The sequence below is a fragment of the Bemisia tabaci genome, chromosome 3 (genome assembly GCF_918797505.1).
Source record: "Bemisia tabaci chromosome 3, PGI_BMITA_v3".
In the NCBI taxonomy this organism is placed as follows: domain Eukaryota; kingdom Metazoa; phylum Arthropoda; class Insecta; order Hemiptera; family Aleyrodidae; genus Bemisia; species Bemisia tabaci.
In genome coordinates this window covers 63349982-63361995 of record NC_092795.1, presented here as the reverse complement: position 1 = coordinate 63361995, position 12014 = coordinate 63349982, and the positions used below count along the sequence as shown (strand labels likewise).

General features: G+C 42.4%; 1 protein-coding gene across 2 annotated transcripts in view; it reads right to left on the bottom strand.

The window, feature by feature from the left end:
• LOC109039893 (uncharacterized) overlaps positions 1–11683 on the bottom strand; it is a 33471-nt gene extending 21788 nt beyond the window's left edge. Inside the window, exon 1 of one of the 2 annotated variants that reach the window (XM_019055603.2) lies at positions 11221–11683. The gene's annotated coding sequence lies outside the window, so the exon portion shown is untranslated. Of the gene's footprint in view, positions 1–9165; positions 9191–11220 lie in introns of those variants that run through there. The other variant, XM_072299007.1, reaches the window with a different exon arrangement.
• Positions 11684–12014: the final 331 nt, after the last annotated feature.

The window sequence follows — 12014 nt, the reverse complement described above, 5'->3', positions numbered from 1 at the left end:
GGTTAAGAGGACATAATTGAAAATAGTTTTCAGGCAAAATTTGTTGCTCGAAACCTCAACCCCATTATCTCGAAAGCAAATGAAGGTGATTGAACCAATTGTTTCTGACATTTTCGTCATTTTCCCAGACATTTCCCGGTTTTCCCTGACTGTGGCAACCCTGTGTTATAGGTGAGGGGAGGGAGAATGGACTGAGACTAAAGGATCTCCCGAGGGTTGCTGTTAGACAATCAATTATTCACCGCCTTTGTACATCCAAACCATATGCGCTTTTTGCAAACAAACTCGGTTTTTACCCTTTATTGTCTTCTTTGTCTATCGCTTAGTCTATTGATTTCAATAAGCAGCCCGCTGAAGTGCCTCTCCTGATCACATCAACGTTTATCTTTCGCAGCCACTAGGTACTCACAGTTCCCAAAAAAGTTATCCGCCTTCACCTTTTCCCTAGGCACGCTATTATGTCATGATCCGTGAGTGCCTCTTGGGAATGGGCATACTTAAATACTTAGCAGCCTCTCTTTGTCAAGCTCTGTAACAAGATAATGGGGGAATAGATAAGGTTTATGAATATCTGACACAACTTCGATTGTGTGCGTGCCAGCTTTGGCTTTGACAAACTCACTGCTTTTCCGAGCTGCGGCGTAAATCTGCAATGGATCTTGATTGAACCGATGTCATCCGAATGATGAATCATCGACCATCGTCAATGCTTCCCATCCTCAAGATTTCGCGGTAAAAAGCTTTAAACGTTGGAGCACCCTCTTCAAAGTCCTAATGGTGGGTTAAACGGAGAGGGCGACGAAGGATCTGGCATTTTTTGTGATTTTAGACAAATCTCTACGGAAGGTGATGGTCAGATGGGGTACAAATACACAGGGAGGCGTTTCAAGAACGCCCCTTTATGAAAAAAAGCTGCACCAGAAAAGGAAAGAGACGGATAACTCATACATAAGAATGATATTATAACGCAAAAAAAGAAGGAAGAAGTATATAGGTGATGACTCTAGTGTAAAATCTAGAGCCCCCCCCCCCCCCCCTCCCGTAATCGGATGAATCGTTTCCCCCAAAACGTCATTTGTCATGTTTCTAAGGACCCCCCCCCCCTCAGGACACCATAGCTATGAGACGTTTTGTGACCTTAGACCCCCCCTCTCCCCCCACTCTCTCTCCCCCCTCTCCCTCCCCCTCCCTCCCTCCCTCTCTCTCCCCCTCTCTCTCTCACTCCCCGCCTCACGTGAAAAAGGTACATGGCTACGCGATTGTACATCGTCATAAGAAGCAGAGGTATAGAAAGTTCTTCAGTGTGCGCCTCCACTGGCAAAACACATAGATTTTCCCTACAACGCTCTATTACACAGCGCGGTCGGATCAATTTCAGAAGGTAAATTTCCGCGGTCGAGGTGATTCTGACGAAAAATCAGCGCAGTCGCAGTGCAATAACTCTTGAACATGAAGATAAACGCAGTCCAGACATGGACGGAAATAGGGGGGGGGGGGGGCTGCCGGCCCTCCCCACAACCCACAATTCTGCTCGGCCATTTTCAAAAAATGTCAAGGACCCAAGCTACTAATTAGTCTTTAGCTAAAAAGTATAGGGAATGTAATAAAACCCATCAGTGTTATGTTTTGAATTAACTAAAACTTACAGTAAGAAATGATATCCTAGAAACAAGTCAGCAAACTTTCTGTCATCTGTAACAGGGCCGAATTTACCTACTTGCCGACCATGGGCCGCCAGTATTTTTACGCTCCCTTCTCATTTGTTTTGAAACATCAATAGATCGTATTCGACAGTGGTTCGATGTATCGTTTGGTTCAAAACAATAGAACATAACCGCAAACAAAAATTTTAGGATTTAATTTGGAAAAGCTGAAAATGATAAAATTCCTAACAATTTCACCTTTCATCGCCATTTGGTGCTCGAGAGAATAAATATTCGATCACATAAGACCCGTTACCTCAGATTTCCAAATCGACTTTTGAGGCTGTGGTTACATATTCAACCAATCGATATCAATATAATCGCACCTGTGTATTCTGTTGAACACGATCTATAAAAACCATCAAGTGAACGCGCCGGTGGGGGAGGGGTGTATGAGAAGCGTTTACTCGTGTTGGGCACATTTTTTGTGAAAGCCCTGTAAACACTAACAAAAGTTCGGTTCCGTAAACCCATCCCTGTTTGGACCTGGCCTTCCATTTATAAAAAACGAACGGAAAAAATTATGAAAGAACAAACATAAATGTGGTTAAAAATTTTAACTTCCACCGCCGCGCCGACCGCACTGTGTTGGCGCGACGCGTGAAGTATTCATGCAGTCTTGTAGGCGCTATGTGTTTCAAGCCAACTGCTGCTGACTGCAGTGTGTTTGACGCAATGCATGAAGTATTCCAGCAGTCTTGTAGGCGCTATGCGTTTCAAACCGACTGCTGCTGACTGCAGTGTGTTTGACGCAATGCGTTAAGTATTCCAGCAGTCTTGTAGGCGCTATGCGTTTCATGCCGACCGCCGCGCCGCTCCGTTCCAGATCAAATTGCGCGTTTATGGTTTCTCTCTTAACTCAACTAATTAAAGATGTTGTCTCTTATATCACCGAAACGACAAAATTAGAAATTACTATACATTTACTCTCGGGAAATGATAGATTTTGTCGCCTTTTCTCGTTTGTAATTTATTTTCTGAATCCGATTTTTTTTCTCTTTTTTTGATACCTACATTCAAAAAGATTGTAAAATTTGCCGCCCCCTACATTTTGCCGCCATGGGCCGCGGCCCATGTGGCCACCCCCTAAATCCGGCCCTGATCTGTAATATTTAATTCCACTTAATTTGCTACTGAGAATGGCTTGAAAAATGCTCTCGAGACGTTCCAAGTTCCAAATTTTTCCGATGGAGGCCCCCTAGGGTGCGTCAAAAAAAATGAAAGTCTGAAATGTTCCGCTCCCCAGGCGGCAATCGATGACGTTTGGTAAGAAAACATGTTTGCCAAAATTTGGGCCAATTTCAACCATTTTAAATGGTGCCAAAGGTCAATTTTGTGATGAAATTATGATATTTTGGTTTAGACCTCGTTTTCGTACAAAAAACTCGATTTTACGCTAAAATCGTGCGTTTACGAGAAAAATGCCACTGAACTCAAGTTGTAGAGGATGAAATTTTACTCTAGAAAGACGTCTTTGTAAACGATAAAAATCAAATTGAAGTAGAAAAACTCCACTCGGTATTTATTTTTTTGGTCCTCAGAATTTCCGAGGTCTTACAAAGTAGCGGTTTAAAAGACTCATTTTTCACGAAAATAAGTCGAAAGAGGGTATAAATGAACTGTAGGCAAGTGTTGAGGATGCAAACGTCATCAGAACTTCCTCAGTTTCAAAAAAAGTTCCAACTATTTTGCACAATCCTCCAAAAAGTGTATGCGGCTCGAGAATCAGGATCGTGCTATAGTAGTAAGGGAGAAGTGCGGTTTGACCGGGAAAAATTGCATAACAAACTTTCCCTATGTAATCGTCATCAGTGGGTCCCCCTAAACGACTTCCTAAAAGTTAAAAATGGTCCGACCCCGGAACACCCCTCAAAGTACTTAAAATTGAAAATGGCGGCCGTAATAAGGAGGTCCGGGAAATCGGTATTTTAAAATTCTCATTCTGTCTCATGTGAGGTATCATTTCCTATGTAACTTTGGTCGTAGGTTTCATAAATGGATTCCACAAGGCCCCCTAGGTCAAAGGGGGCGCTCCAAATCAAAGATGGCGGCGAAATGTGAAAGACAGGAGGTTGCATTTTTCTTATAACATCGAATTTCGGTTTCTTGGCCCTAAATACATGAGAATAGAGTCTCTTCACTTTCCTTACTCCTTCGGTGAATATTTAAAAAAATGCAATCTCCTTCCTCTCACATTTCGCCGCCATCTTTGATTTGGAGCGCCCCCTTTGACCTAGGGGGCCTTGTGGAATCCATTTATGAAACCTACGACCAAAGTTACATAGGAAATGATACCTCACATGAGACAGAATGAGAATTTTAAAATACCGATTTCCTGGACCTCCTTATTACGGCCGCCATTTTCAATTTTAAGTACTTTGAGGGGTGTTCCGGGGTCGGACCATTTTTAACTTTTAGGAAGTCGTTTAGGGGGACCCACTGATGACGATTACATAGGGAAAGTTTGTTATGCAATTTTTCCCGGTCAAACCGCACTTCTCCCTTACTACTATAGCACGATCCTGATTCTCGAGCCGCATACACTTTTTGGAGGATTGTGCAAAATAGTTGGAACTTTTTTTGAAACTGAGGAAGTTCTGATGACGTTTGCATCCTCAACACTTGCCTACAGTTCATTTATACCCTCTTTCGACTTATTTTCGTGAAAAATGAGTCTTTTAAACCGCTACTTTGTAAGACCTCGGAAATTCTGAGGACCAAAAAAATAAATACCGAGTGGAGTTTTTCTACTTCAATTTGATTTTTATCGTTTACAAAGACGTCTTTCCAGAGTAAAATTTCATCCTCTACAACTTGAGTTCAGTGGCATTTTTCTCGTAAACGCACGATTTTAGCGTAAAATCGAGTTTTTTGTACGAAAACGAGGTCTAAACCAAAATATCATAATTTCGTCACAAAATTGACCTTTGGCACCATTTAAAATGGTTGAAATTGGCCCAAATTTTGGCAAACATGTTTTCTTACCAAACGTCATCGATTGCCGCCTGGGGAGCGGAACATTTCAGACTTTCATTTTTTTTGACGCACCCTAAGGCCCCCTCTGCAGTTGGGAAGTCCCCTCAGACCCCCTTAGCCCAAGTTCTACATCCGTCTGTGCCCCCCAACCCCCCCCCCCCCCCCCACAGAAAATACCTTGTTCTGCCCATGAATCCAGGTAATGTCGACCAAACATTCGCGCAGCTGCGACAGTTTACACAAAAGTCAGTATGCGAGCAGTAGGTAGGTAATTTATACATTTTAATCAAAATAAAGCACTTGCTGAGTGTCCAGCAAAAAAAGCATGCACCTCTAATAATTTAGTTTGCTGACGCAGCGTATTCAAATTATCGCGGGGCAAAAAAAGGCAAAATAAAAAAATAAAAAAAAAAATAAATAAATAAAATTAGATTTAATAATTTGCCCAAATAAAACACCCAAAATTAAGATTCAGGTAAGTCTTAAATAAAATTTATAAATTCTAGAAATTTTTTCAACAATGATTACACCACACATTGCGCATTTTGCACATTTGCGCTGTCCCGCTCGCATCATCTGGCGCCTTCAACACTAAAGATATTAAGAATAAAATCGCTAAAAATTGAAAAACTCAATCTTTCCTTGCTTAATGAGTTGTCCGGACGACGACGTGTCGGAGGGTCCGCTGCCCTCCCTCCTCAAAGGCGATAGTGCGAATGCTTGGATATACTTGTTACTTCAAACGCTACACACTGCTACACATACGTACCGATGTGCAAATTGCTTATACTACGCCTGTCGAAGTGTTTAATGTTATATTTTCCACTGTTTAAAATTTACTATAACAAGATAAGATAAAAGTCATGAAGTTTCGAAACTAAAATTACAAAATTTTAACTTTGAAACGTTTAAAATTGGGTCCTGGAACCTACTTTCCTCTAAGTACTTTCATCTTGCACAATTGACGGGATGATAGCAACATTCATCTCAGGGCCGGATCTAGGGGGGGGGCAGTGGGTGCACGTGCCCCGGGCGCCACTTCAGGGGGGGCGCCAAAATGGCAATGACTTTTTTTAGAAAGGAGGTGAGAGGGAGGGAGGGTGAGAAGGGGGGAAGAGGAGAGGGAGGTTACGAACATCGAAACAGGAATACATACATATGAGTCGCTTTTATAGCGATCTTTGGCGCTTTACCACGCCTAATCGCCACAAAGCTCGAAACAGGAATAACATTAGAAAAAAGGGACGAAATTTGTCAGTTTTCATATCTTCTGAAGAGCACCTGAAAGCTGAAGTCAAAGTCAGCACTGAGCATAAGGCGTCAAGATTAAAGGTATGGATTGAAAATTCCAATATTTTTAATGCACACGGAATCGTTAAATGCATTCCGATGGGTTAACGAGGCTAACTCGGGGGTGAAAAAGGCGCTAGATTTAAGGAAAGAACGAAATTAAAATAACAATGAGTGATGACTGTAAACTTAAACTATGAAAGAAGACGAGGCGCTACTTTAGGGGGGGGGGGGCGCCAAAATGGCAATGACTTTTTTTGGAGAGAGTGAGAGAGGGAGGGGAGGGAGGGAGAGGAAGAAAAGATGTAGGTTCCGAAACAGGAATAACATTATAGAAAAAAGGGGCGAAATTTGTCAGTTTTCATATCTTCTAAGGAGCATGATTCTGTGACCAGCAGAACTAACCTATTGCAAGATTCCAGCGTTTACAATTTTAGAATTTCTTTCGTGTAAGATTGACGGGAAAATTGAATCTATTTTTGGGAAAAGGGCTTTTTAAACGGCGAAGAGATGAATAAGTTGAATGATGACGATTTAAAAAGCATGCGAAAGATTTCGCCATGAAGTACGCGATGGACGTAGATCCCTATGAATTTGTCGAGGAAACAGAAGTCTTTCGGGTACAAGCCAGAGAGCTCTCTGGCAATCTTCAAAAATTAAGCCCTCTTAACCTTCTGAATTTAATTGCGAAAAATGACCAGAAAGATACGTTCCCAAATGTCGCGATCGCTTTGCGTATGTATTGCACTTTGCCGACAACCTCCGCTAGCTGTGAACGCAGTTTTAGTAAGTTAAAGCTCATCAAAAATTATTTGCGGTCGACCATGTCGCGGGAAAGATTGACAAATCTGGCCATTCTGTCAATCGAAAGTGTGGTTGCCTACACGGTTAATTTTGATTCCTTAATTGACATTTTTTCAGAAAAAAACCCTGGTAAAAATTGGCGATAGGAGCTGCGTTTCAAAATACCATAGGAGTTCTTATAGCCGACTAGAGAAGGCTATTGAAAATTATATAGCTGGCTGTAGAAAGCGGAGCAAATCATATAGCCGGGCAATACGAAGCTATAAAAAAGTATACAGTTGGGCTATAGTTCCTATCACCGGGCTTTACACTTTATCGCCTGGCTGTTGCTTCTTCGCCATCGATTATAAAAGGCTATAAGAAATTGTGTAGAAATTCGTGTGCTTTGGAAATCATTAAGTTTGATACGGAAGTACCTTTATATTTACGAAACACATACATATTATATTTTCCAGTGGCGTGGCGTGAAGGATCGATTATCGATATATCGCCATTTGAGGCTATGGTAAAGAATCGATTACTAAGGTGTTCGCTGCGAACGCCCTGATAATCGATCTTTTTTCATAGGTTTGGATGGCGAATCAATCGATATATCGCAAAGCACGCCACGCCTCTGATATTTTCCTTTAAAACATATTTTTTTTTCATCAATTAAAATGAGAATAGTCCATACAGAGTGTGCAAACATTTCAAAATCATGAGTTGAAAAACGCTGACTCCGCCAGATTAAATATTAGAGCCTAACACAAAGCGGAGCGGCGGCGACGCACTGGCGCCTACAAACCTAATAGGGATATTTCACGCATTGCGCAATGCGTGAGGTATCCCTGTTAGGTTTGTAGGCGCCAATGCGCGTTTTGCGCTCTCTGCCCGCCCGCCGCGCCGCAGCGTGCCACGGCGTCTGAAGCAACTATTTCACACCAGAGGTATTGCCCAGTATCACAGGAAATTGAAGGTTCTCCAACATATTAAGAATGACGGGCATCCTTCAAAAGTACGAAGCTTTCCTCGCAAAATAAATCAAGATACTACGGCACAAAAAGAGAGCGGTAGTCCAAAAACTAACTAAGTCCTATAGTATCCGTATTTAGTAACGTTTAGCATAAACTTTATCGTCTGGCTGTTGCTTAATCGCCATCGGCTATAAAAGGCTATAAGAAATTGTACAGCCGGCTACAGAAGCTATTGGAAATCTTACAGCCGGCTTTAGGTCTATAGTATTTTGGAACACACATTCTACTGCCAATTTTTACCAGGGAAGGCACGAAAAGTACAATTTTAAAACATGTTATTGGCACGTTCCACTAATGGGATTGATTAAAACCTACTTATCCTTTTCTTTCTCTTGTTTTTGTTGTACTCTGTTTAACAACTAACCCTCAAAAAAGCCTTTCCCTACGATACAATTTCACAGTTGAAAAAGCTTCCAGTGAATGAAGGGAGTAAGTGAGATTACTGAAAAATCAAAATACCTGTAGCGGTGATTTTGAACAAATCTCATCTCAAAATACCATTTTAAATAATTTTTTTTTGCTGCAAGACCCCACGTAACTTTTCAACATTAAAATCGTCTTTCTAAAAATCACAAAAATGTTACTTATACTTACCTCCTTCATTCGCTGGAGCTTCAACCTACCCTTTGGTACACCCAATATTCATTCATAAAATGTGAAGTGTAAGTACGTATCTGTCAGTGCTTTATAGAAAGCACACATAAAGAATGTATTGAGGAATGCGACTTCAAGTATTTTTACATGCGCGTATACCGCTCTTTGAGACCTCAAAAATCAAACTTAAAAAAATCAATTTTTCGCTAAAAACTACGGAAAACGGCCTTCTGGTACGCTGTAATTTTCAAAAATTTTCCGGGGGGGACCCCCGAACCCCCCGCCTTCCTGGGGGGTATTCCATACCCCCCAGACCCCCCGGCGTGGGGGGCGCCAAAATCTGGGTTTGCACCCCCCTACGTGAAACGTAGATCCGGCCCTGATACATCTTGTACTTAGTGGCCGTCTTCTATTTTTGATCAAGTATACTTAAGGAGTGCTAAAGTAAGTGTTACTTTTTCTTTATCTAACTTCGCCTGCCTTTTAGTGTGTACGTGTGTGTGTGAAGGGGGGCGGGGGGGATCGCATCTAGAGAAGGTCTAGGTATCCTCACCCAAAGGGCTCTGTGAGTATCCCTCGGCTACGAAGAAGGGCTCATTTAGCCCCAGAGGCAGGGCCGGATTAGCAGTCAAGGGCCCAAGATGCTGGTTAATGGGGGCCATAAATCCTAAAATTTAAGGGCTCTATGACACCTACAATGCCGAACTTAGAGCCCCTGTACATCTGTATTTCAGGCTCTAATGACCCCTAGAGGATCTGGAATTAAAGAAGGTGGTATACTATACATTTACGCCCGTGGGACCGGAGTTCCAAATGCTACAGCACCTCGGCACCCCGACTAATCCGGTCCTGGACTTACGTTAGAATCTGTAAAGATAAAAAACACTCACAAGGACATTTGCAAATATGCAAACAGTTTTCATCAAGGTTTCTGCGAACTAAATGCGAGACGACACTTCATTAATATGGCGATAAGCGATTGAAATATCCTATACGATTTAGTAAGTATCAAGATTAAAAATGACTTTAGATTAGATACAAATATAATAACTCCGCTGTGGGTGGAGAAGTATCACTCGAAACTGAAGGCGTTTTCGACTGACGACAGCAGTTTGTCGTACATACTTCACGACGCCGCGCCGCTCTCACGTGAACGGATCGAATAAACTCGCAACTACCCGTAATTTCTTTGAAGCCTTAAGCAGGGCTGAGTTAGGGCTCAAGGGCCTGGAATGCTGGTCATTAGGGGCCCCAAATCCTAAGATTTTAAGTCCCTGTAGGTATACCCCGAAATTCCAGTCTTAAGGCCTCTCTAAATCTGTCTGGGGGCAGGGCTCTGGCTCTCTCCAGTTCCGCACCCATGACAGGGTAGCCAAAATAATGATTAATAGTGGTCGCAAACGATCAAAACTGAACCGCGTCTTCTGAATAAAAGGGTTTGAGCAAGAGGGGTTTACTTAAATTAAATTGCAACGTTGTGGATTTCCATTTGAAAACTTACTTCTTTCATCGAGAGAGAATGAGCAATTTAACACTGAAGATTTTGGGACAAATCACAAAGGGTTCCACAAAAATTTTGGGAAAGAAATTGGCAATCAATTTGGAGATACCTAGATAATGAATAAAACTTTGCAGAGCTGCAATGCAAAAAGGAAAGCTCTTCAATTCTTGAGCGGATAATTCAATACTTCAATCTAGACCGCGCGTAAGGCTTGACGTTAGACAGTTGGGTAAGGCAGCTAGAAGGGTAAAGACGCGCCTTCAATTGAACCGCTGCAACTTGGTATGCATGTTCTAGTTGCCGTTCAATGTCTTACACCCAATTTGCTGGAAAGAGCCGTTGATTCCCCGCATTTTCCAATGCGGGTTGCCTATCTATCGTCTCATCAAAAGAGCCGTACGTGCTGTCTACGAAACTTGACAACGTTGCGATGCAACTCACCATTTTTGCAGTGTAAATAAGCCCCCTAGCTCTGACTAGTGATGGCGATTCTTTGACTGAGAATCGATTCTCCTGGATCGATCTGAATCGTATAGGGAGAATCGATCCGATTCAAAGATCGGGTCAAAAGAATCGATCTTTCAAAAGATCGATCCAACGATCCGATCTTTCCCGCCGATCTGAAATTTCAAAATGAGCCAATAATACATGCTTAAATTTGTCATGTGACGATTCTGAATCGATTCAAGATCGTCACGTGACGATCTTTTAGTGCATCGTGGATCGAGTTTGTAAACAAACGAATAATGGATAAATATAAAGAATTTGTCTGATAACAGTAGATCACAGAATAGTAATCAGTGTGTGGAGATTTTTGATTGAAATCGATCGTATCTAGTATTTTCATTTTTCTCCGATGGAACCATGATATGACGATCCGATCCGATCCGATCGATCTTCCCGATCCGATCCACACGAATCGTCACGTGACAAAAGATCGATCCCTTGCCGATCCGTTCCGTCCGATCTTTTGTGACTAGGCAAAAAGAGCTGAAAAGAATCGGAGAAGATCGGGACGCAAAGAAAGGCAATTGAGCAGGATTATGTGCGATAACCTCTCAGGAAATATGTTTGTATAGAATCTTCTTCATTTTCAATCAAGTCGTTAAGTTCCGGGAGAAAATATACTCAAAAGTTAGGAATATTAGGAACCGATTCTTTCGATCCGATTCCAGGTGAAATGAATCGATCCACGCAAAAAATCGTCGTGAAAGAATCGATTCGATCTTCTCGATCTTTTGGTCTCGGAGAATCGATCTTTTGGAAGATCGATCCAAGAATCGCCATCACTAGCTCTGACTCATTCGAAAATCACCTTAGCAAATTAGGGGATTCTTACCTCAAAGAGAAGTCGAAGTAGTGAGGTAACGTAAGGATGTGAGAAATAGGCACCTCCGCCCAATGCGATGTATAGGTACCATCTATCTACAAGGAACGCCTTTCACAGAATAATTGTTCCCACACCTGCAAACAAATCACGGTAAATGAGAATTGGGCAGGGATACTTTGAACGCATCAAATGGTATGTATGTGTTTAGCACTGCCTCAATAATTAATTGCTTGTAGTGTTCGATAATTTTTAACACCCGATTATCTGTCTCGGCAGATGGGAAAAACACTAATAACTTTTTTAAACGAAGAGGTGTCTTTGTCGAAAAGTAAGAGCAAAATCTCGAGACTAAACAGATAAACAAAAACACAAGCAAAGCACGACCGTTGGCCGGCGTCGAGACGGTTGAGGTTGTGAGATGAATCATAACAGCGAAGCCGGCTCGAATTCAGCCAACCAATCAGAGCGTTCCGAAATCAGCTGACGCCGCGCCGCGATGGGCGACGCTGCTGTCGGCCTGGCCTCGGTGCTCCGGAGACGCGACGCTGCCGGCTGCCATAGAATTTATTCTATGACGCTGCTGCTCTGCTGTAGTCGCTGGGCGAATTTTTATGTTTATTTATTCTCAGCTAGCAGGGTATGGCGTATGGAGGGGTGCCACATGAGCCCCCGCAAGTGAGAGAATGTACGGTCACTGAAGTTCGCGCCAAAATGTAAATATTTCTCCCTCTCGACGATGTTCCTTTGATGCTTACTCCGAAATTCTCCCAGCATTCCTGGGGGCGTTCGGGGCATGGACAGCG